The sequence below is a fragment of the Marmota marmota genome, unplaced genomic scaffold (assembly GCF_001458135.2).
Source record: "Marmota marmota marmota unplaced genomic scaffold, marMar, whole genome shotgun sequence".
Taxonomy (NCBI): domain Eukaryota; kingdom Metazoa; phylum Chordata; class Mammalia; order Rodentia; family Sciuridae; genus Marmota; species Marmota marmota.
Window position 1 is genome coordinate 1941617 of NW_026000168.1, and position 25217 is coordinate 1966833.

The following is a 25217-nucleotide window of genomic DNA, read 5'->3' on the forward strand; positions in this document are numbered from 1 at the left end:
CACTGTTCTCCCAAAGTCTAAAGGGTGGCCGACCGCAGGGTCTTGAGCACATCTGGTGCCTGGTCACCACACACACATTGTCCACTCGGCTTTTAATCCTCCTACAACATCCAGTGGGAGGAAAATGCCTTGTTTGCTAAGATCATGGAATGTGCCAACCTTATGTTGGCCTGAGTGATGCCAAGGGAGGCCGAGTCTCTTTGGAGGTCTGTGTTGGCGAGCTTGGAGTGACAGAAGCTGGTGTCCCCTGAGCTCCGGGCACCAGCACGTGGGCAGGATGACACACTGGGAGGGCAGTCTGCTCTGGAGGTCATGGTGCACGGCCATCATCCCCTGCCTGTGCTTTCTCTCTTAGCATGAACGATGCTGATTCACTGCAGTTAAAGCTCAGACTTCCTGATGGACAGGCAGTGAGCACGACTGGGCCCCGTGTCATCACCAGCTCTTGGAGCAGGCGCTTAACATGCACGGGGGGAGGGGCAGTTCCAAAAGTGCCCTGGACATTTGTAAAATAGGTGCTCTACGCCCATCTTAACCAGGCAGCCTGCGACCCTGCAGATGGCTCTGCTAAGCATGAATCAGGCCACGGAGGCACTTTTATTTGCTATAATTTTCTTTGAGGTTGAATGTTCATAATGATTTATTTCGGTAGTTAGCTAAAATATTTGCATCCTATTTAGACAGAGGAATAGAGAGGGCAGCCTTCTGGACATTGAAGGATGGAAATGGGGGGATTGAGCTGCAGAAAAAAAGAATGTATCATCAGCCAAGTAGAAAGCCAGAATTTGGTGGAGACTAATTAATCGTGACTCAACTTTGTCCTAACATCCTTGAAGACATCAGGCATTAATGTCCTTTCTCTCCTTCGAAGAATCTCCTGAAAAATTTAAGTGAGGGAGGGGTGGACTAAATTAGGGTTCTCTTGAACGCCACGAAGGAAATCCATCATCAAAGCTGGGGCTGCGTCATTTCTCAGCCTCATTCTAGAGGCTAGCTCCAAAAAATCAGTTTTGTGTCATGAAGGATGGCTTTTTTAAAACCAGGGAACTTGTGAAGAGTGTTCTCGGTGGAGAGTTGGCTGAGAATAACAAACACTGGTTTATTTCCAGACCCCACCCAGGTGGGTCACAGGGTCATTCCCTCCCAGCACGTCTATTGTGAGTCCCCCTTGTCCCCGGACGCTGCCATCTTTGGAGTCATACATCATCACAGTGAGGCGCTCCTGTAATGTATTGTGCTAATCCATTGCGGGAAGGACAGCGCCGATGATAAATGTTTTAAATGATGGTGCTGTCGGAGGCTAATGACTCCAAGAGCAAATGCAAGGTAAGTGAGGATTGCTTTCCAGGCCCCAGTGAGGAATGCAGAAGATGTCCCTAAGCCATTTCCACCCCGGGGCAGTATTGAAAGAGGTGGCTGCCTGAGAGGCCTTTGTCACCTGCACTTGGGCAGTTAGGGCAAGCAGAAGGGTCTTTTCAGATAAAAGCCATCTCCCTCCTTGGGGCTAGCTTTTGTTGCTGTTGATTAGTTGATGGATTGAGTTTTGTGTTAGGCAGCTAAAAAGCACCTGAAGAAGTTGTTTGACGGAAAGCAGACTGAGCACTGGTGTTAGGTTCTCATCACTGTGACCAAAATCCCTAATAAGAACAACTTAGAGGAGGACAACTTTATTGTGAGCTCATAGTTTTGGAGGTCCAATCTGTGGCTGGCCGATTCCACTGCTGTGTACGGGCCATGAGGCAGAACAATATGGCGGGAAGGAAGAGTGGAGGGAAGCTACTCAGCTCATGGTAGGGTCAGGAGAGAGAGAGAGAGAGAGGAAGGACCAGGTACCACAGGGAAGACACACCCTTCCAGGTCAGCCCCCAGTGACCCACCTCCTCTGCCTCCAGCACCACCTGGTCCTTCCATTCACCTGCAATGAATGGATTAGGTTTCAGCTCTCACAGTCCAATCATCTCACCTCTGAATTTTCCTGCATGGACACAGGAGCTGTGGGGGGGGGACATCGGGTGTCCAGATCATACAGCAGCTGAGGCTCTGCCCTCTCCTGGAGAGAATGGGGGCCTGTGCTTCTTAGAACACGCACCGTTTCCTAGACGCTCCTTGCTTGGTGCAGGAGACGTGTTCCTGCTGTTCCCACTGTCCCTGTGATTTCAACCAGAGGGACAGACTGACTGGCAGGATCTGTGACTGGAAGTCTGTTGTCCAGGAAGAAGTTTTGTGGGTGGATGACAAATTCCTGTCTACGCCGCAGATCTGTGCCTCATGCATGCCCAGGAGATGCCTGGGTGTTCATTAGTAGGGAAAAAGTGACCCTAGGGTGGAGAATGTGGGAGGAAACATTTAGTGGACAATTTTGGAGGAAGTCATCCCTTCGACGTGTGGTGTCGTTTCTTTCTGCTTAAGATAGCAAAAGCCCCTGCGGCAGCATCTAGTCCTCAGGGATGGAGCCTCTCTGGACAGTGACTTTCTCATTCCTTTTTTAATTTTATTATTCTTAATTTTTTTTTTTATTACCAGGGCTTGAACCCGTGGCTGCTTTACCATGGAGCTACATCTCCAGCCCTTTTTATTTTTTATTTCCAGACAGGATCTCCTTAAGTTACTTAGGGCCTTGCTAAGTAGCAGAGGCTTGCGATCCTCCTGCCTCAGCCTCCCGACCTGCTGGGATTACAGACACGTGTCACCCTGTCTGATGACTTTCTCGTTGCTTAGGCATAGCCACAAAAAAGACGTGTCTCATGCTTTTCCTGGGAGAAAACATAAGTACAGATATCACCTACGCTCCTGGTGCTCAGGTAGCTGACAGTGAGACTGTATTGTGCTTGGTCAGCCACTGGCCTTGTGCTCTCAGGCCTTGCCACCAAAGCCAAGTAGGCATAGGAGAGGGTGGGTCACTTGCTCCAGGCAACAGGGTAGGTCCAGCTTTTGAACCCAATGACTCCCAGCCCTGTGCTAACCCGTCCCACTCACTGCAGGCTCCTGTATTTTAAAACGAGTCCTGTGTTTCCTGCCCCCTCAAGGTGTCCTGAGCCAGCATCTTGTTGTAAACTGGGTTTGGAAGTAAATAATCTCACTGTATGACAACACATTCCACCTATCCTTTTCAGCCAAGTTTGTATACGGTCGAAGTCAAATCTTTCCTCTTCAGCCAGGTGCAATATCAATGCTGAGATTTTTTTTTTATTTAAAGAGAGAGAATTTTTAAATATTATTTTTCAGTTTTCAGTGGACACAACATCTTTATTTTATTTTTATGTGGTACTTAGGATAGAACCCAGCGCCGTGCGCTTGCCAGACGAGCGTGTTGCCGCTTGAGCCATATCCCCAGCCCCAATGCTGAGATTTTTTTTAAAAAGAAATCCATTACTCTCCATCTTTGTTCAAGGAATGAGACTGGTCTACACTGTGATTTAGCCTAATGTCACTTCAGTGGTTTTGGTCTCTGCTGAGAGCCAGAGTAGTGGCTCCAGAGTCTTCATTTCACCAGAGGGTATATGATGTTTCCACTAACTCTCTCTTAATTTCTTGATGAAAATAGCTATTTGTTGAGCTAGGTTCCTTGAGATGTAACTTTAACTTCTTTGAAGAAGACTCTTGGGTTGGAATCCTTGCTCCTGGCTGTCTGGGTGTGGACTGCATTAGAAATACTCTTTTTTTTTCCTTGTCCATTATCTGACAGGCTCTCACTTCAGTTTTCTTGAATCTATATTTATTCTGTCTCCCTCAACAGTGGAGAAAATTAAATGAGCTAAATTTTGGTTTGTGCTCGATGGAATATTTATCACGTACAAGTGCCAAGAAGAGGGGAAAATGAATGACAATATAAAATTTTATTTGTTTTTTGGCCATTAAGCTGGCCCAAATGTGAGTGAGAAAAATAAAATCATAACTACCAGTGTTAGATACCAATTCAAGGTTTATAAACTCTTTTCATTTAACACATTACTTATTTATCGTCCTGTTTCTACTTACCAATTTTCTTTATGTTAGAAGGATCCCCTAGGCTACCACAGAGACACCAGCACCCTATTTAGTCCTCCCCTCCTTCACTTATATTTTTCTGAAGGAGAGAAAGGACATTAGCGCCTGACATCTTCAAGGATATTAGGACAAAGTTGAGCCTCCACTCTGCGAAGATAATCAGAGACTGTGGGAGTGTACCTCACCTCTCCCTGTAGCAGATGGCTAATATTTTCAGGTCACAGAACCACGGCTAGGTCCTGACCCTATGCCATGCTTTCTCTTATGTGTGGCATGAAATACTAGGACCGGGAGCTAAACAACAATCGTATTTGTAATATCTGAACTTTAAAAAAAACAGAGTGTTTAAATGACATTGGAAAACACTCTAACAAAAATCATGTTCTGTGCAGTATTGAAAAAATCATTTCTCTCTGCAGAGAGCAGATGAACCAAGCTTTCTAAAATTTATTCTTTGAAAATGATTCACTGGGACTAATAAGAGGAACCCTCACAGATATGTCAATTGATTATCCACACAGGTATGAGATTATTCAATGGGGACAGTTATTTCAACAAACGGTGCTGGTAAAATTTAATATGCACACGCGGAACAAGGAAGCTGGACTCTGACCTTGAACCTCATGCCAAAGTGCTTGAAAGCCCTAAATTTAAGAGCTAACGTATAAAAACTATTAGAAGAAAACACAGAGGAAAGTCTTTATCACTTGGATTTGGCAGTGATTTCTTGCATAGAACACCAAAAGAACAGGCAGCAAAAGAAAAAAAAAATAGATAAATTTTTATCAACATTTGGAGCTTTTGTTCAGCAAAGATACTATCAAAGAATGAAAAAAAACCCACAGGATAGGGAAACTATTTGCAGATTGTATGTCTGATAGGGGATTCATATTAGAATGTATAAATACCTTTATCATTTACAGCAACAAAACGCCATCCAATTATAAAGTGACCAAGGACTTGAGCTGTTTTGACACAGAAGACAGACAGATGGCCAGCTAGCACATGAACTACAGCTAGGCTAGGCGTTGTTGGTCACTAGGGAGATGCAAATAGCACCGCAGTGAGACACCTCTTCATGTCCATTAGGTCAGCCATTATATAAAAAAAAAAAGAAAGAAAGAAAAAGAAAAAACAGTTGTTGGCAGGGATGCAGGGAAATTGGAACCCTTGTGCAGAGCTGTGGAATGGCTGGGCAGCTCCTTAGAACGTCAAACAAGGAGCCACCACATGACCCAGCCCTTCCACTCGAATGTACCTGTCCCGAGGAACTCAAGCAGGACGCAGGCACCTCGTACAAGTGTTCAGGGCAGCATTGCTCACAGAACCCAGAGGTGAGACAACCCAGTGTTCACCAGTAGAAGAAGGGGTAAGCAACACGCAGCAAAGACACATAGTGGAATACTATTCAGCCACTGAAAGGAACGGAATTCCAATACATATGACAAGAGACCCTGAAAGCATGCAGAGGGACATAAGGTGTACACAAAGTGAGGGACCCAACACAGGCCACCCCCAGAGGTAGAAAGGAGAACAGGGTCATGGGGAGGGGTAGAGAGGACGCCAAGTTATTATCCATGTGTGTAGAGTCTCCTTGGGGGATGATGAGAAAGTTCTGGAAATAGTGGTGATAGATGCACAATATTGTGAATAGACTCCGTGCCACTGAATTGTGTTTTTAAGATGATAAATGTCACAATATCTAGATCTATACAGGACACCCAGCAAGGGGTTAAATACTGCTAGAACACAAAAGGCTAGGTAAGAACTGAAGTGTAGTAGCTGTGGCTCGGGATCACAGTGGCTATCAGTTTTAACAGAGGGCAAACCTCTCTGCAGGGGAAATCCTCATTTTGGGTGGGTGCATAGTTAGTGGGATCTTGGGTAGCTTTACTAAAAGAGCGAAATTGACTTTGAGAGAGAGTTTGATTATGAGACGTTACAACATCGTAGGCTGATGGAACTGGAGATGGCACAAGGGCTCCTCATAACAATTAGGACCACGATCCCGGTGCCAGGCACGCTGTCTGTCCTCATCCAGGAATTGCTGGGTGGCATGCGTAACGTGATCCGAGGGCAATTCTGCACGAGCATTTTCACTGTGGAGACTGCCACAGGTCGTGTCTGCCACAGTTGTGTGTGCGGTGCATATTCTCAGCCACGGGTTTTATGAGACGGGAAACTAATGCAGACTGGCACACTCCATCAAAGGCTCTGGAATTCTATTTTAAATGTATAGGAATTTGGGAACATGATTCTTTTAGGGATGAGAGCTGTCTAGAATTAGGACAAGGCCTTTATTTTGATCAGTCAATTAACATTTCCAGACTGCCCCTCTGAACAGCCAGCTGAATTTGTATTGAATTTATGTCAGAGTACATCAGGCAAATGGGGAGCCGTACATGGGGAAAAAAAGTCTTTCAAATTAATTTGAATAAGACTAGAGGAGAAAAAATATAGTCCCTTGCTTAAATTCTTTTAAAGGTAACTTTGTATCGATTAAGTTTATAGCAACAAAGATTTAAAAATATAATAACCATGTATTGAATGGCAATTTTATATACAGGTACACACATTGGAAATTCCTTTAGCCTGGAGAATTTAGCTCTCTTTGTCTCTTATTACTTTTTAAATTACAAGGGCCAGGAAAGAAACAAATTTAGCATTTTGAATTGAATCAAAAGTTCTTGGTCCCAGATTTGACAGGGCTGCAAATCTTAGACTTCATATTAACAAGGTGGTATCTTATATGTGTGTAAACTGTTTGCACTAGCTGTGCAGTATCACGGAATGGCTTAGGAAACACTTTATGGATTGATGAATTTGATGAGCACTTGAGGCACTGCAGTCTGGGCCGGCCGCTCTGCTTGCAAAGTTTATATTAACAATATATAGCTGTCACCTCTTCATTCCACACATTTCAAGGAACACAGATGGCAGAGTGGTTCAGCATGGCAAAGCACTATGTTGGTGTATAAAAGCTGACCATAGATAGAAAACAGGTTAGAGTTGATCAAATAATTTGACAATCATAGTCATCAAATAATAAGTGACAACTTTGGCTGCTTTTTGGAATTATATGCTAATACAGACATCCATAAGAGCCAGAAGAAAATGCTTACGTTGGAATTCCTCCATGGTGGGTGTGTGGGTGCTGTGAACTTAGGGCACCCCTGGTGTGCAGAGAGCAAGTGCCACCAAAAGTTGACTTCTAGGCTGGGGTGTAGCCCTGCGGTACAGCAGAGCCCAGCATGCACAAAGCCTTTGGTTCAATCCCTGGTACTGGCAAAAAAGCAAAATCAAAACAAGATGGTGAAACCCCCCGCTCCTTGGTGCTTGGTCCTACGTTGTTAAGCAGGTCTTAGGATACAAATATATCCAACATCTATTGCTGTAACATTGCCAAGAACTTAGCCACTTCCAATACCAATGACCTCAGTTACGGGACTTGGACGGCTTGGAAGGCTTGGTGAGGTTTTGTGCTTAGGGTCTCCGAAGTTTAACCTTAGGGTATTACCTTGTTACTGTCTTACTGGAGGTTCTGGGAAGAATTCTCTCGAGGCTCCTCCAGGTTACTGGCAGAATTCAGACTGTGCTGTCGAAGGTCTGGTGGCCTTGTTCCCTGCGGGCTGTGGCCAGCGGGCAGCTCTTGGCCCCTCAGGGCTGCCTGTGTACCTTGTCACGTGCCCCCAGCCCATTTTAAGCCAGGTGTAGCAAACTGGGTGCTTTTCATGTTCAAGTCTGACTTTTACTACTAACCAGAGAAAGTGCTCCTTTTCTTTTTTTTTTTCTTTTCTCTCTTTCTTTTTGTGTTGGGGACCAATCCCGGGGCCTCATGCATACTCCGCAAATGGTCTACCACTTAGCCACACCCCATCCACAGACACTCTGCTTTTGAGAATTTATATGATCACATTTGGGGCACATAGATAGTCTCCCAGGCCTCAGGCCAGTTGATCGGCCACCTTGATATCTGCCTGTGAAGTCCCTTCATAGCAACCCCTAGGTCAGGGCTCCATGGATCACCAGGAACTGGGAATCCTGGGTGACCATTCTCAGATCCTGCCTAACATTATTCTGCAACTACTTTGCAGCTCCAGGAATTCTCAGCGTGGCCTGGTGGCCGCTGGGAAATAAGTCCGTCAGTGCTCAGCCAGACCGCCACAGCTTCTCTTCCTCCTTACTGTTCACGTCGGCCTTTTAAAGAGAATAGGTTGGCATGGCCTGTTTAACAGGTAATATACCTGGCCAAATAAGTGAAGTGGAATAAAAATTAAAATGCAGAATAAGAGCAGAAGCTGGGGAGGAGACTGGGAAAAGGATATATCCAAAATAGTGTTGGAGAAAGTTAAAATTAAACAAGCCAAAGTTAGGTGTGAAAGGTAGGCCTTCTTCAGATACACTGGTTTATTTATTATTTACTTAAGAAACAATTTTTAAAGAAAGGCTGGCAAAGGAGCCCAATATTGAAAATTCAAAAAGGAAGAGAGGCTTAGTTGAAACAGGGAAAGGGCCCAATAGTCCCGGATTCTCAGCTCGTTTATACTTCTCTTTTCTATGAAGAGGTTTTTGGGGTCCCTAGATTATGGGGGAGCCCAGCGTGGAGACCCCTGGGACAGAGACGAGGACTTGTCACGTCTCTGCTGCCAGCGTCCTGCTGGGCTCCTCTCTGGTGGGTGGACGAGCCCCCGCTCACTTCCGCGTCTCCAAGGGTGTCACTCTCAGATCTGGGGTTCTGTTCTGGTTAGTGTCCTCCTGACTCAGCCACAGTGTTGGGTTAAAGGTGGGCACGTGACCTGATTCTGACCAGCGGGGGAGATCTGGGACTTGCTCTAGCTCCCCAGGAAAGCCTGTCTTGCTCCCGCACTGGTGTGTGAAGTTTCTTGTTTGTGGTGGTGTTTGTTGGTTCCCTTCAGGGGTCATTAAAGGATTCTTTGAGGATCTTGACATGAGATGGTTTATATACTTGAGCATCCTGGGCCTCCCATACAACTTTAGAATGAAGATCCAGGAGCCTGTTATTTCTTAGAGCTGCAGGTGCAGAGACTGATGGGCCACTGCAGTGGAAAGGTAGAAGCCAATGAAATTCTCTCAAAGCCTGATTTGCAGACTGGTCTCTTGGGGCCCCGTGCTCAGATGAAGTCTGTGGCCCAGAGGAAGTCGAGTGAGTAGGGGGCAGTTTTCAAACGAAGACGTGAAACTGGCCTCAGAGAAGCCTCCTTTGTAACGGAGCACGTGTAGATGAGGTGGACACCGAGGCTGGCCAGGAGGAGGGTGCTGAAAGGGCACAGAGGCTCCAGGGACGGGTAGGGACAATGAGCTGGGGCCTGGAGGCAGAGCCTGAGTAGGGGGTGTGGACCTGTTGCATGGGATTGTTGAGGGGCCGCCGACTGGGACCACCCTGTGAGTGGGAGAAGACACAGAACAGGCGAGAGGAGAAAGCCAGGCAAGCAGAGGATCTCTTGAGACCTCTTCTCAGCTGAGCCACAAATATGGGGGACTCCTAAGCCCAAGCCGCACCACTGACTTGTGCTCTTTGGGACCCTTTGTTTTCATTTATTTTTTTGCACTACTAGTGAGTGGACCCAGGGCCTTGCACGTGCTAGGCAAGCACCCTCACACCCAGCCACATCCCCAGCCCTTTTCTGACCCTTTAAATTCTGTATCAGTTAATTGTTGTCCATTTGGATGGGGAGGGCTGGGGGTAAACTCTAACAGCTAGGGACTGGGGCTTTAGCTCAGTGGCAGAGAGCTTGCTTAGCATGTGTGAGGCACTGGGTTTGATCCTCAGCACCACGTATAAATGAACGAATAAAATAAAGGCATTCTGTCCATCTACAACTATGAGAAATAATTTTTAAAAAGTTAAAATTCTAATGGCTAAATTTTTGTGCCAATTTAGAGGATGTTTTTTGAAATGAAATTTACATTTAAGGTGAGAAACTTCAAGTAAAATAAGTTGTCCTCCATATTAGGGGGTGAGCCTCATCTGACCAGGTGGGTACAAACAGACTGGCCTCCTCGGCAGGAGGGACTTCTCCTGCAGATGGCTCTTGGACCTGCTCTATGTCACCAGCTTTCCTGGGCGTCCAGCCTACGGGTTCACACTGAAGATCTGGACCTGTGGCGTGCACAGTCACACTGTGTGACCCACTCCTTCTAATAAATCTCTTTATATATGCACACCCACGTACACACCCCCCCACCCACACGCACACACGCACACACACACACACACACACTCGGTACAGTGTCTCTGAAGAACCCTGACTAACACACATTCCAGTAGCCTGTCTCTGGGAAGTGGCTCCTGTCACCAGGGATGAGTCTTCTCCAGAGGTGACAGGTGAGTGACAGGGTCCCAGAAGAGAGAGGGAAACGTGGTGGACAGTGGTCTGCTTCTGAGAGCACACATTGGAGATCCCTTTTCTGCAGTGGAGGACCCTGTAGGGATAGTTGAGAATTGAATTTATTTTCATTGTGAGGTGAGTTTATGGTCCTGCACAAATTCCTCCTCAATATGTTGTCGGTTCTCGCAAAGCTCCTTTCGTCAACCGTTGATCGGCATGGCGGCGTGGCATGGAGATTTAAACTCCGTAGGCTTTAAATCAAAGATATACGATCAGACCCCGGCTCCCCATTTACCAGCCAAGTAACCTTTGCACAGGTGACTTCATTTCTGGGTTTTGGGTCAATATCTGTAAGAGAACGATCACAACAGAAATATTGTGAAGATGACATTCAAAGTTGGTCTCACACTCGGAAGGCTCCCCTCTAAAATAAGATACAAAGAAGGCAGCTAAACGGCACAGGGAATGCCAAGCTGCCCCGCACCAGGCGGTGCGTTTGGTATCTTGAAAGCATCACCAGGTTAAACTCTCATAACTGTTCTCAGAGCTGGATATTATTCAACCCGGTTTCCTAACGAGGACTGAGGTACAGAAAGGTTAGTACCCATGCCCCCAGTTTTCCGGCGTGGGATGTAAAGGAGCTGGCCTGTCTCTGGTCATGTCCGCATGCCGGCCTCTGTAGAGAACAGCAGGCTGAGGTACGGTTCCAGGAGCTTTGAAAGCGTGAGATCTTGCTGCAGGGATCTCTAATGCCAGGCCGAGGCTTCGGGCCTCCTTGGCCCTGGCACGCTGTGATGGGGGAAGTGAGGGGTAGGTAGGACACAGGTGGAGGGGTCGCCGTTGTACCCAGAGTCTGATGTGGCCGCCCTACCTGGTGCTGTTCTCCACTGCCTGCCAATCATCTCAAATTGCATGGTGGTTTGGGGAAGTGGGTAAATAGAATCCAGGGCCAAGTGGGGCTTCTCCGCTTCCTTGTGGTATGTCATAATCAAGATGCAAATCAGCGTCTCCTGGGTGGAAAAGACCATAAACGGGAAACGTGCTGCACCTCGGAGTTTTCACAGATTTCAGTCATTTGGTCCAAATCCAGAAACTGTCTTGAGGGAATAAAAAGGCTGCAGAATGGGAACTGAGGAGGACTGCTGAGCCCGTAGCCAGCTACTTTGCCAGGACCAGAGGCGTTTAATTTTCATGGTCTTGCAGTAAATTTAAAGGCAAATTATAAAAGTAAGACTCAGTTTTGGTAAGGCTCCAGTTTATGTGTATCAGGCTTCTAACTAGACCGTGGGGGCTGCTGGTGAAAGTTTAGATTTAAAGACCTTCGCAAAAGTGTCCTGTGTGGAAATCTCTAGCACTTGTGGAATTCCCAATGATTCCCAATGACGTCCCATGGCACACTCCTCAGCCTCACATCAGCCAGGGCATTGGAAAGTGGGGTGTGGCTGGTGGTGGAAAGTCATGTTTTTAAGGGGTCAGTGCAAAAGTTAGGGACCAAATCACTTTGCCTAATGTATTTAGGGAACTCAGTGTCTGTTTCCACATTCAAATGATAGTTGCTTAATTGCACACTGTGCCTGGTAGGGGAAATTGAGGCCTGCAGGAGAGGTGGTCTGCGTGGTGATGAGGATCTTTGAGCCTCAGTTCCTTTATGTGCAGCACGTGGGTATTAATGATTATCTCGTCATGCTTGTGAAACCCGTGGTAATGTTGCTGGCATGTATGAAGTGCTCAGGCTGCAAAGCTAATGTAATTATTAACTGGAAAAAAGTTGTCGGTTCCAGGATGAACGAAAATTGTTGGTCATGCATGACACTGAGGAGAAGGGCAGTCTGCAGGCTCTGAAACTGGGCCGTGGTGGACCGTGGTGGCTGGACCCGTGGTGGCTGGGCCCGTGGTGTTGAGGTAAGGTTGCATGTCCAAGGAGGAGAAGAGGAGGTCTCATCTACCCTAAGCTGCTTCAGGCACAGAAAAGGCTCAGGTGAGTCTGGTGGTGAGCTGGGTTCTGGGTTCTCAGCTGATGCACACACCCCTCATCTGAGGGTCCAAATAAGCAGCTTAGGAAGAGAAACTGGATCCCTGTATTCCCACAGACCAACCTGTGAGTACAAATCCAGGGCTTGAGATCTCATTGGAGAGTCTGTGTTATTTAAATTTCTGAAGTGAGCCCTTCTCGTGTGACTTCAAGCTAATGTCTCGTCTATTGGAATGAGCTCTGGCAGTGGTGCCCCCAAAGCCACCCTGAGCACCCCACCGCTCTCCACCCACAGAGCAGACATCAGAAGCCAACAAATTCTACCAGACTTTTGTTGCTGACACAGAATTCAAGTTTGTTTTATTTACTTTTTTTTTTTTTTAACTTGGGGGGGGGAAGGCATTTCTGAGAGACGGTGGACATGATAACGTGACGGGGGCCAGAGATCCTCGATGGCAGCCTGCTGCGCTGGAGTCTCATCTTCTTTTCCTCCGGACCACCCCTCCCGCTTGCTCAGCAGACAGGCTAGGTGCAGAGGTTGAGCTGTGGATCTCATTTCTTGTGTTTTGCTGCTTGTGAAGTCTGCCAACAGAATCCACCTTGACAAAGTCAAGGACTGTGCGTTTAATGTTGAACTGAGTGAATAAATTATGCATGAAATTGTGCCGGAGTCTCTAGTGTGCAGAATTGCTCCTTTTGATATGAAAGGTTAATTCAGAAAGGAGTCCAGAATAGCTGGAAATTGTGGGGATAAGTGGAGAGTATTCACTGTTGTGAGCTGTTATTACTAGAAATTGCATTCCCTCTCTGGCTTCCCCGGAGATTTTGCTTTGCCAGTGAATATAAACTGTGCTCAATAGAATAGCATTTAGGAGTAACAAGAGTGTATGTCCACACACAATAAAATATTCTAATGGCGTTTTAAAGAGAAGTTGTACTTTTTCATGTATATCGTGCCCCCCAAGGAAGAATTTCTATTGCATTTAGGTCAAGAACAAGGTACATCAGAAGTAATGAGTTTTGAGCATGTATGTATTTCAAGGGGCTGCCTGGGACTCCCATTTTGCAGCCGGGGCTGGTCCTGCCACTGATTAGCTATGCGAGCCTGGTTTCTGATAAAGCCCAAAGCATCCTTGCCTCGGGAAGGAACCAACCCAAATTGTTTTATCACCGAATCCTACATACCCAGCTCCGATTTAATCTTCAGTAAGTGTATGGCGCTCTTCAACCTGTTTCGCTCAGGTTGATGTCCTTTTTACACATATCCCAGATCACTTTTAGGTTAGTTCATTATTTCCAGCAAGGGGGAAAAAATGGAGTTGGCTAGAAAGCTGAATTTTACTTAAAATACACACACACATATTTTTGGAGCTTGTTAGAGGCTCCTCTTTGTGTTCCCATCACCAGGGAACAGCATTGTGCTTCCAGACTGTGGGCGGTGTTTATTTTTGTCTCTTATGTACATGCTCAGAAACCATCTCCTTAATCTCCACAGGGTACCGGGAGTTTTTTCTCTAATTATAAAGTGGTATCCTTTCTGACCCGGGGTAGTTTTTAATTTTAATTCCTGCCTCGTGTTTATAAACTGCTGGATTGCATTATCCTGTTGGGATCCTCGAAAACGCTCTCTCTTTTGTGTTGATTTTAACAATTAGATATTCATTCTATGTATTAAGATGTGTTTGAGGCCAACCAAAGATGTGTTTTTGATGTCGATTCTTTCTCCTCCTGTGTTTCCCTTATCTATATATTTTAGGTGGAAATGAAACTTTAAAAACTCCAGATTACCTTTGAAACTAAAAAGCCTGGGTACTATTAAACATGCAACCAAAGTTAGAGTAAAGAATTTGATCCAATTACCTTTATTTAGGTTTTTTTTTTTTTTTTTGTCTTGCTTTCCAAATGTTTGTATAGCAAAAGATATGTAAATCTTGGCATAGGGAAGATACTCCTGTATGTTCCGTCAGATGCCGGATTAAAATAAATAGTTGCTCCAACATCAAGGTGCCTGCAAGTTCTTTTAAAAATGTTATTTGTTACTTTATGGTATTTCTAAGGAGTGTTTAAAATGACTAATCCTCAGCCTACTCATTAATGCCATGTGTATTAAGTTTCTTCTCTCTGCTGCCTGTGACTCATGAGTTGGCCCTGGACGGCAAATTGGCAAAATAGCTCCATGTCCCTGGAAACGTTTCGAGGTGCACAGTGAAAATAGGTTGTGCCTTGGGGGCTGCAGAGATTCAGTTCAGGTGGACCTGGATCCTTCGGCTGCCAGAAGTCAAGAATTCAGTCACAGGCCCAATATGGAATTGTGCTTAACATTCCGATGATTATAGAGGTGTCTGCCCCTGTGATGTTATATTCTGAGTATTTAAAAATATTTTGGGCAAACCAAACACGCATCTTTTATGTAGATTCAAATGCCTTCCGCAGATCAAACTAAAAAGTCATTGAATCGGCAACTTTGTCGCATTGAGAACAGGTATCAAAGGCAGTGAAGAGGCGGCTGCTGCCTGATTAGAATTTACACACTCCGCAAGACCAACCACAGGGTGGAGGTTTTCATACCCTGGTGTCATGCACAGGGACTCACATGCCCAAGTGGAAGAAAAACAAGTTCTTTTAAGAGATTTTCACTCTCGCGCCTATATATATATCCATTAAAGAAATAAATGTCACTATTTCACGTAGAAAATATATGATTTTGCATATAAAACAAAAATCTTAAATGTTTTATGTTCTTTTAAATATGTTTGGCATAATTTTAATTAAATTCAAATGTTTTATATGATTTTAAATAAAATATTTAAAATATGCTATTTAAATCGTATAGTGTATTTAAGTATGCTCTTTAAATGTTTTATTTAAATCTAGTGACAGAATGTTCACTTTTAGCCCAGACATTTTTGCAAGTAAAGAATCACCCAGAGAAACAATTTAGAAGCAAATGAAGACTCTTTTCCACAAGTAATTAATACATTTAAAAGCAGGTTTGAAGTCATTAGTTAAGCAAGAGAATCAATCTCTTTTAAAAGCTTCCCATCCCCGGAGGCCCATTCAGTGGTGCACACCTGCTCTCCCGCAGTCCTGCGCCCTGCCTGGCACCGTGGACATTTTCTTTATCCACCCCCCCTCCACCTCTTGCTCCAGGGGCGTGATAACATATTTTCAAGACTAGATACATATTTTCTTAAAAATTTATACTCTCCCTCCGTCCCACGACATCCAAGAGCATCGTGCTTACATTTCTCATTATGTAAAATGAAGTTGGGATTGAAATTACATAGCAAATGCCCATCAGTTGAATACCCTGTTTGTGACATATCAGGCGCAGAGAATTTTCCGCCATCACTAAGCACAGAGTCGGGCCTCAGATGCTGGCAGGTCACCTTGGGAGAACCTGGGAGTTCTCTAGCTCTTCTTCAAGTCATACAAATGATCCCTTTCAACCGTTAATGATCTTTCCTTTTGGTAAGTTTTCCCCATCGAAAGACAACTCCACAGAAGCTTATGTAACTTCACCAGGAAAAAGTCGCTCTTGTCCAGAGGAGATTTATCTTTTTTTGACCATCATTTGGGGGTGAGAGAAAAGGCAATTTTTAAAATGTGAGTAAGCTCTAAGAAAAATATTATGAGAGGACTTTGCTGGTATACTGCCGGCTTGCGTTAGCGTCCATTTTCTTGGGAAAGATGTTTCATTTTAGCAAGATCCTCCCGCTGAAAGAAAATTAATTTTTTCTCCTTTTCGGCACAGCTTCAATCCTTTTTCTGTTTCCCTTCACAGTGGATGAAGTGATCTAAGTGGAAAACACACATTCTTTTTGAAAGAACAAATTTATTGGTGAGTGTGACCAACAAAAATAATTGAAGTTTTTTTTTTAAAAAAAAATGGAAGGTAAGTGTTGGTTGCATATCTTCTTGGTGGACCTCTGGAGTCCAATGACCATTAGGAGGAGTGACCCTCCACCTCGACGGGCAAGAGATCACATTTCAACCCCCAAACACTGTCGACGTGGAAGATCGGCCGTGTGTGTGTGTGTGTGTGTGTGTGTGTGTGTGTGTAAGTAATGGGGATTTCTGCAGCTGGATCCAAAAGGGCTCAATACTAATATTTATTTTATTATTCATTACGTTCTTTTACTTTCCAATTTTTAAGCATGAGAATTGATATTTGCCCTTGAAATGTGAGGGAGCCTGGGAACCCTGTTTCTTTTATCCTTGTCCATTCTGTTATTTTCTATTGCTGATGTAAAAAATCACTACAAACTCAATGGCTTAAACAATGCGAATTTGTTATTATGCATCTCTGACTGTCACAGGGCAAGGCAAGGTGTGGGCAGGTCCGTGCTCCTGAGTGGAGGTGTTGGGTGGTTTTCTCTTTGCCTTTCGGGCCCCCAGAGGCTGCCCACGCTCCTTGGCGGGTGGCACCTCCCTCATTGCCAGAGCCAGCCAGGCTACTTCTTCTGGTTCCTCCCTGGTCACCTCTTCCTTGCCTCTGAGCTCCATAGGAACAGGCTCAGATAAGGACCCTGACTCAGTTGTCCCAGCCAGACACCTAGGCCAACCCCATGCCAAAGCCCTACCCTTGGCCCGTTGGCAGATTTCCTTTGCGAGGAGAGGTTGGCACATCCGTGGGCTCTGGAGCCTCGGATGCACATGTCTTTGGGGAACCCCTGTTCTGCTTCCCGCACACAGGAAGATGACAAAAGTCAACAGCAATAGCAGGTCCTGCCTCTTGTTTTATCTGATGCTCCTTTGTGTCCTTCCCAAAAGTGAGCGTGTGTGTACACAGCAGGCACTCAGCATTTGTTGAGTGAATCAAGGATGAAGCTTGCCCAGGAGCAATGAGTGTGGTGGGCGCTCGGCAAACAACAGGTAAGTTGGTGATACGCGTGTCACTGCGTCAGTGCTGCTATAAGAGAATGCCTGAGACTTGGTCATTTATAAAGGACAGAAATGCACTCTCTCTTGCAGTTCTGGAGACTAGGAGTCCAAGACCAAGGCACTGGCACCTGGTGTGGGCCTCCTGATGGCATCTTCACCTGGCGGAAAGGAAGAGGGCAGGAGAGGCTGGATGCTGTGTCCTCCCATGGCAGAAGAGCAGAAGAGAGCCCACGTCCACAGCGGCCATCAGTAGGGCAGAGCCATGCAGCCTCAGCACCTCCCATTAGCTGCCCCTGGCACTGTTGCGTTGGGGTTGTTTCCAACTGAATTTGGAGGACACACTCAAGCCCCAGCAATGAGTCACACGAAACTGTTCATCATCTGTAATTCAGAGACACATTCTGGCAGACGCAGGCTCTGGATACCCCACTCACTCACTCGTTTTCCACGTATTCTGAGCTGCCCTGCTTCAGGCCCTCTGTTGCAGACTGTGACTACAACCACCAAGAAGGTGTGCCCCTCTGCCTCTCAGCCTTCACCAATGTGGAGGGCAGGCAACCTGGTGCAAGAACAAGCACAGGCTCACATCCTGGTGCCATGACTTACCCGCTGCGCCCTGGGGTCCAACAATTTAACCACCCCAAACTCCATTCATCCATGTCACTGAGGTTAGCTGAACTTATCTTGAAAGTTCGCTATGAAGAGTGAATTATTTCTTGCACAGGAATGTTTACTGTAGTCTGTGGCCCAGAAGAATTGGTACTTTGAAACTTCAAAAACTCCTTGTTATTGGGTACCTTAAGAGGACTTGGTTCTATTTGTGATGAGGAAGCTTTGCCCTCTCTAGGGGTAGCGCCAAATAGCAACATGGACTTTGAGAAGGTAGTACCGCAGCCCTGCCTTCCCTCCCTGATCCCAGTGCTCTTTTTTGGAGAACTTTATTACTACCAACACATTACAGTGTACCTGCCACCATGAATTAGTCTTCTAAAACCATGAGCCCCAAATTCGCTTTCCCTCCTGAGAGTTGTTCTTGGTATCTTGGTCACAGAGGTGAAGAGCAGGCGCTGTCTAGTCATTGTGCCTGGATGTCACATAATCCACACGACAGCCCTGGTGGGATTAGGAGCTGCTCTAGGAACCATTTCCCAGGTGATGCAATGCCGGCAAGAGGGCTAACCAGGCTCCTAACCCAGGTGGCTGTCTCCAGTGTGTACACCTGGCCCTGCCCCCTCCTGGCTCGTTGACCTTATCCCCTGAAGCTTGGAGACCACATGTGGAAGGTGACAACAGCGAGAAGCTTCTCCTGGGGTAGTGGAGGATGACGGGGAAGCCACGGACACAGCGCCTGGGACGAGGTGAGAAGTCATAGCACATAGGCATCTGCCAACATCCCCATTATTGTCATCATGGTCATTACCACGGTGGTCACTGCCATGTTTTGGAAATGAATCCCAAACGGCAGGACAGGTAACAGAGGGAATTTTGTTGCTGTTGCTGCATTATTAAGAAAGAGTTCGTTGGTCTTAGATTTTTGAAGCTGGAAAAATCTCAGACACTTTATAAGTCCCTGTGATCTCATAGAAATCTGCACGACTGGAATCAATGTGTGAAAAGAGCAGAGTTTGTTTTTACCCCAGTTGAAAATGTGCAATGACATAATGTAACCCTTTAAGATAACAGGAGCCAGCTGCCCCATTCATATTTAAATATGAGTCACCTTCCAGGGAGACTTGCAAGATTCTATGTGCCAAGCTGGAAAAGTAAAAATTGCCAGCAAGGAGGGAAAGAATAAATTCACACTTGAAGGATGTGTTACAGAGCCGCCCCGCACAGCAGATTCTGGGGGCAGAGAGAGGCACCCTGGTGGCCAGAGGAAGAACTGCGGAGCCACAGTGCCACAATCCATGCGGAGACCTTGAGGCACCTGGAGGGTCCCTTTCACTTGATTAAAAATATTTTGTTTTCTGTATAAATGGCCCCTATTTCCAGGCACGTGATTGTTAGAAACACAACATAGTAATTTCTGAATAACACCCCGAGCTGCTGAGACCTCAGTGTTTGGCCAGCCATCTCCAGGGTCTCCCAGGACAGCAGAGCTCTCTTAGAAGAAAGAGTCAATTCCAAGTCTCATCAATAGGGCCAGCAAAGGTAAGGCCTGAAATTTCAAATGAGTGCCTCTCTTTGTGTTTGCTGAGAAACTATCACAACAAACAAAAATAGACATATATTAATGCTTGGGAATGATATTTTAAAAAGCTAGTTACATATGTTTATTGAATTGATATACAGCCAATTTCATGAGGCTTCAGGTTAGTGTCAAAGAATGATAGACTGCTAACTAGGGTCCCTGATGGCCTGACCAGGTTTGCTATTTGTCTGCCATTGTGAATTTCTACCTGAGATAATTCAGGATCAGTGATCAGTGGCTGAATCAAAACCCAGAATTCACTTTAATGTTGGCAGTTTGGGTCAGGCTGTGGCATAGAGAAAGCCATGTTCCTGTAAAACATCCTGCTCACCAGGAATAGCAGCAGGTGCTACCCTAGGAATAGAAGCAGATTGTTAGAGGAGATAAACCAGCAAGTATGAAGGTGAACTTGAGTTTTGTCTTTCAATAAAACCTATTGGAGGATAACTCAGCCATATGAATTCTAGACTTTGACTTCTAATTTGAATTCTTCTAATTTAACTACATAATTCAAGATGTACATAGGCATTTGGCAGTGAGGGCATTTAAAATAGCATTGTGTATTTACTATTGACAATGAAAGATTGTTAATAAAAAAAAGTGTTGCGAATTTATCATATCAATACAGTGAAATATTTTGTGCTGTTAGAAGGATTGTTTAGAATTATATTTATGGAGACATAAAGATATACCCTATATATTGCAAATAATATGGTTGGTTGGTCTGGTTTTGTCTTCTGTGATCCCATTTAACTAGAATCCTTGTCATTAGTTTCAAAAAATTGAGATAGGGGTGCAGGAGGCACATGCCTGTAATCCCAGAGACAGGGGAGGGTTAGGCAGGAGGTAACCAACTTGAATCTATTGTATGAAATATGATATGTCAATAGCTTTATAATGTTTTGAACAACCAATAAAAAAAAATAAATTAAAAAAAAAAAAAGTTTAAGGCCAGTCTCAGCAATTTAGTGAGGCTCTAAGCAACTTAGTGAGACCCTGTCTCAGAAAAACAAAAATAAAAAGAAGCTTTGGAGAACCAAATGACCCCCCCAAGCCCTACCAGCCTCTGGTGCTAGGAATTGAACATAGGGCCTTGGGCATGCTAGGCAAGCACTACCACTGAGCTATATCCCATGCCCTTAAAAATAATTATGAAACGTCTTTCCTATGTGACCTCTTCCCATTTCCATTAATTATTAAATTTATTTTGGTGGAGTTTATTTTCTTAGCTGTGTAAAAGTAATATTTAGCCAGGTGTGGTGACACACACTTGTAATCCCAGCAACTTAGGAGGCTGAAGCAGGAAGATCACAAGTTCAAAGCCAGCCTCGGCAATTTAGCGAGGCTCTAAGCAACTTAGTAAGACTTTATCTCAAAATAAAAAATAAAAAAATTTTCAAAAAGGCTAGAGGTGTGGCTTATTGGTTAAGAGCGCTCCTGGGTCATCCCAGGTACATAAAAAAAAGAAAGAAAGAAAGAAAAAGAAAAAAAATTATTAGATTTCATTAAAGAGAAACCAAAATATAAAACTTATTTTCTTAATTCCATAGCTACTTGCTCATAAGAAAAGCCTACAGAAATGATCACCTGTGAGGATATTCCCACTGTAATAACGTCCCCATGAAGATTGTGGTGTCCCTCATCTTCCAGAGAGCCAGTTCAAGATCTCTCAGTGTGAGCCCACTGCATGGCCAGGGAATACATTTTGCAGGAGTAAAGAGGCATTCCTGATGCTCATCTGCCCTCTCTCCTCTTACCTCGGCAACTTCCAACAGTTATAAGAGATTGTGAGGGTAGCAAAATGAGTATTCAAGAGGAGACGTTTTGCAGTTTCTGTGTGAAGTCTCGAGTGTGCCTGGTGTGGGGGCTACTGCAGCAAGACCAAACTCTGATGAGTGTGAGGCTCGGGGAACGTGTTCTGCTTAGCGTGTAATTTGCTGAAAGACAACTTGGGATGGCATCCTGGCATTGAAGTTACCCGTGATGTCACATTTACAGGTATGTACTTGTGTTTAGCTCAGGGATCCTCATGCTTGGCCCCTCTGACGTTTGGGGCTGAATAATTCCTCATCATGGGGGACTGGCCTGTGCACTGTGGGGTGTTTAGCAGCTGTGGCCTCCCTTCACTTGGACACCAGTAGATTCTGTATCCCCCACCTCCTGAATTGCAAATAGTGAAAAATGTCTCCAAAAGTGCCCAATGTCACCTGGGGTGGGGGTGGGGCAAAGTGGACCATTTGAGAACCTCCGTCTTAGATTGAGATAAGTATTATTTCAGAACAGCAAGAACATGAATGATACGTTGTCTTCTTTCTGCCTATTTTGTTCTAAGGTACACACGTTGACGTGTATCACTTATGTATTAGAAAAAAACTCAAAAGACAAAACCATCCCTAATGAGCAAATCAGCACCCCAAAAAGCAGAACTCACACTGCTGAATTTCTCACCGTCTTTGGGGTGGTGCTGTGCATCACAGTTTGTGGTGGCTTCATGCACACTTATCTTCAGGAGCCTTTAAATCTAGCGAGGCAGGTGGCTTAGGGTAATTGCATTCCTTCTTTACAGATAGAAAAGCTGAGCTCTACTACAATGTCACCCTACACAGCCGAAGTCACACTGGAGCTCAGACCTCTTGGCCCCTGATCCTCCCTACAGGAGTCCACAGCCTTTTCCCTGTGCACAATCCTCGAGGCTCTGAGTTCTGTTTCCCTGGGGTTCACTTCCTGTGCTCAGGCAGACTTCAGTGGAGTAGGGAGCAGAGGGGCAGGGCACCTCCCTGCTGAAGGTGCGAGCCGCCGTGGGACCCCAGGTGGAGGACCACTTTCATGCTTGGGTTCCCCTGTGCAGTCCCACCTCATGTTGGAGTTCTCAATGCACGAGGGGGCTGACGCGTGGCGATCTGTGAGGTAGTCTCTATTAAATCATTTGCATATTTAGCTTCTCTGTGTCCGGAATTCACATTCATCTTGCAAAATTGTACTAGAGTTAATTCACTTACTTGCCAGGGAGAAACCCTTCTGGGTTTCCCACTCTAGGGCATTTCTGGGGGTCTCTCCTGTTTTCATTGGTGCATTTCCTCTGATACAATTAACACTAATGGGGACCAGGCATGTGTATCGACAGACGCACGAGCCCATGTGTTAGAAATTGAATCTCTCAGTCTAGGTGTGCCTTGGATAAGGTACAGTAATTATTATTATCCATTAATACCAGAGTGCACAAATATCACTGGGAAGTAAATATTTAATATTTCACACTCATTGCCTTCTTTTAGTTTTTAATTTGCTATTGTGCATAACAAGCAAATGGTACATACCTTCTTTCTCCCCTCTTAAAATTAAGCTCCTTCAATTTTGCAGAGCATCTAGTCATTAAACACAAACTCTCTCATTTTCTCACATTGGATATTGAACATTCCAGCTATCTGCAGAGAAGTCGGCCTGTAGATAGAGGTGGGTGTGAGAAATCTTGTCTTAGACTTTCATTTTAATTTTAAGAGCATTACTGCCCGCCCCAGTGACTGCACTTTTAATTTAACCTACTGTGCTCACTTTCTTAGGTTTCAAAACTGACAAGTGAACCGGGAGGAGGGAGGCGTTATGTCGTGTTGGACTTGGCACAACTCCTTCCAAAGCAACATCGCCCGTCTTTGTACCCTGGAACAGAGCACAAAGAGGGAGACCGGCACATAATTTGGCTCTGCAAATAATTCTTGAATTAATCAAATCAGTCTGTGCCTCCTAACTCCTGCACTCCGCTCTTGGCTCCCCAGTCTGTTGGTCTGGCATCCTCTCCTGTTCTGTCCTTGGTGTGACCTTCACATCTGACCATTTGTCTTCAGGTTTGTGGCTCTCTGCTTTGTGTTATTGAAGCCTGTGAGGCTCCGGCCATGTCTCTGCTTGCCATCCATGACATTAATCCCCAACGCTAACAGAGGGCTCCCAGAATCCCTGTTTGTGTTTGCTTAGATTCAGGATTGTAAACGCAACTGTGTCCAAGAGCCAGCGTCCACTGTGGGCTGTGGGGGCAGGCAGGACCCAGGGGTGAGGAGGTCCAAGGTGAGCTGGAGACTGGGAGACCAGCCTTAGCCAGCAGGAGGCGCTGTTTCTGCCCAGGTCCTGGTTCACAGGCACCCAGCCTTACTAGATCTTCATGAGTTTTCAAGAGAAGACAGCAACACAAACTTTGGGTTGAAATAAATCTATTTTTCCAATGCGACTCTCAATTCCTAATTTCTAACATTGTGTGTAAATGTCAGGGAAAATTGAGGTTGAAATTTGGATGGTTGATAATGTTCAGGAATTAACATTGGCTCTGTTTGGTGTGATATTGATATCATAGTCATTTTATTAAAATGTCCTCATCTTTTACAAATCTTCACTGAAATCTTTACAGATGAATGATGGAACTTCTGAGATTTGTTTCAAAACGATCCGGGGGTTCAGGTGAGAAAACAGACATACAGGAAATGAGGGGTGTAAATGAAACAATATAGACGAGACATTGATGACGATTGAGGGCCCTTGACGGAGGGAGGAATTGATGTTAAATTTGCACATGTCTGAAGTTTCCCTAATAAAGAATTTGGAAAAGCCGTGGTCATAGGCTGGGTTTGATTTTCGGCTGCTGTGATTTTCTCTGACCTGTGCATTTTTCCGAGTACGCCCTGGTCTGTTTCGATTTTCAGTCTTTAATGTATTTGGTTACAATATGTTTAAAAGTTTATCCTAAACGTATTGCTATGGTGCTGCGGTTCTACGACTCTTGAAAAACTACAGATTTACTCACCCCATTTGCTTACATTTTCAGCTTCCATTATTTCCCCGGAGCTTTCAAACTTCCAGAAGGATTTCCCATCCTCTCCTCCCTCCAAAGCTCTTCCCAGACTTTCCGGGGCCATGATCTCTTGCCATTCACGGCACGTGGAGTTTCGCACAAATTCCAACGCCCACGTGCTGGGAAAGGGGGAGAGAGAGCTTTCTATTGTGTTGCCTTCTTACCTACTTCTCCTGTCTTTCCTTCCAAGATGGGAGCCCACGTCTGTGCCCCCTCGCCCTGGGGCCCTGAGGTCTGGGGGACGGTGGGTCTGTGAGCCAGGCAGGGCCTAGTGCACCCAGCGGTGCCTTGGCCAGCTGCACACCGAGCCCCTTGCTCTGTGCTGTACACATCTCCTGTCTTACTGCTTCACACCACTCATTTCTTGCTAAAAATCGATGTCTCCCTCTTGGGAAAGAACGGACTAGCATCCCAGGGATCCTCTGGGCAACTTTTGTTTCCTTAGTCTTCAGAGTCTGTGCCGAGGGAGGCAGAGCCCCAAGCGTCCCTGAAGATTGACAGCTCTTTCTTTCTTCTTCCTCTCCTCCTGGTTGAACCATAAGGTGACACACAAAGGTCTCCCTGGAATTACGGTACTTTTAACCCAATCTCATATGTGCTAGGGGCACTGTGGGCCTCCGTTCTTTCTGTATCAGCAGAGATTTACGGAGCACCTACTACGTGTGAAGCACTGTCCTACCCCAAGGATCTGGTCATACGCAAGACAGGTGACAGTCGTTGGCTTGCGTCGATGTGGAAGAGGAATAAGGATGGGATTTCAACTCTGGAAGGAAAGACTCAGTAGCTTCTTCACCCTGTCTTATCCGTGAGCGGGGTACTTCGTGGTCTTTGATTTCTGCTTTCTTTTTTTATACCTCTATTTAGAGAGAACCCTTCCTGCTTTTCTTCATTTTTAAGACCCATTTGATATTTCACATGTGGTTTCTCTCTTTCTCACTCTTCGTTAAAAATGTTAATGGAAATATACTGTCTAGGTAGAAAGTGACTTAACAAAGT

General features: G+C 45.3%; 1 long non-coding RNA gene across 17 annotated transcripts in view; it reads left to right on the top strand.

Annotated features, from left to right (window-relative positions):
• Nucleotides 1–23979, top strand: part of LOC125611719 — a 42613-nt gene extending 18634 nt beyond the window's left edge. For 6 of the 17 annotated variants that reach the window (XR_007341911.1, XR_007341913.1, XR_007341907.1 and 3 more), the window contains 6 exons: nt 12119–12315; nt 12709–15780; nt 16094–19344; nt 20935–21382; nt 22745–22837; nt 22945–23979. This is a non-coding gene — a long non-coding RNA (uncharacterized LOC125611719). The remainder of the gene's footprint in view (nt 1–12118; nt 12316–12708; nt 15781–16093; nt 19345–20934; nt 21383–22744; nt 22838–22944) is intronic. The other 11 variants (XR_007341921.1, XR_007341923.1, XR_007341916.1 and 8 more) reach the window with 10 other exon arrangements.
• Nucleotides 23980–25217: the final 1238 nt, after the last annotated feature.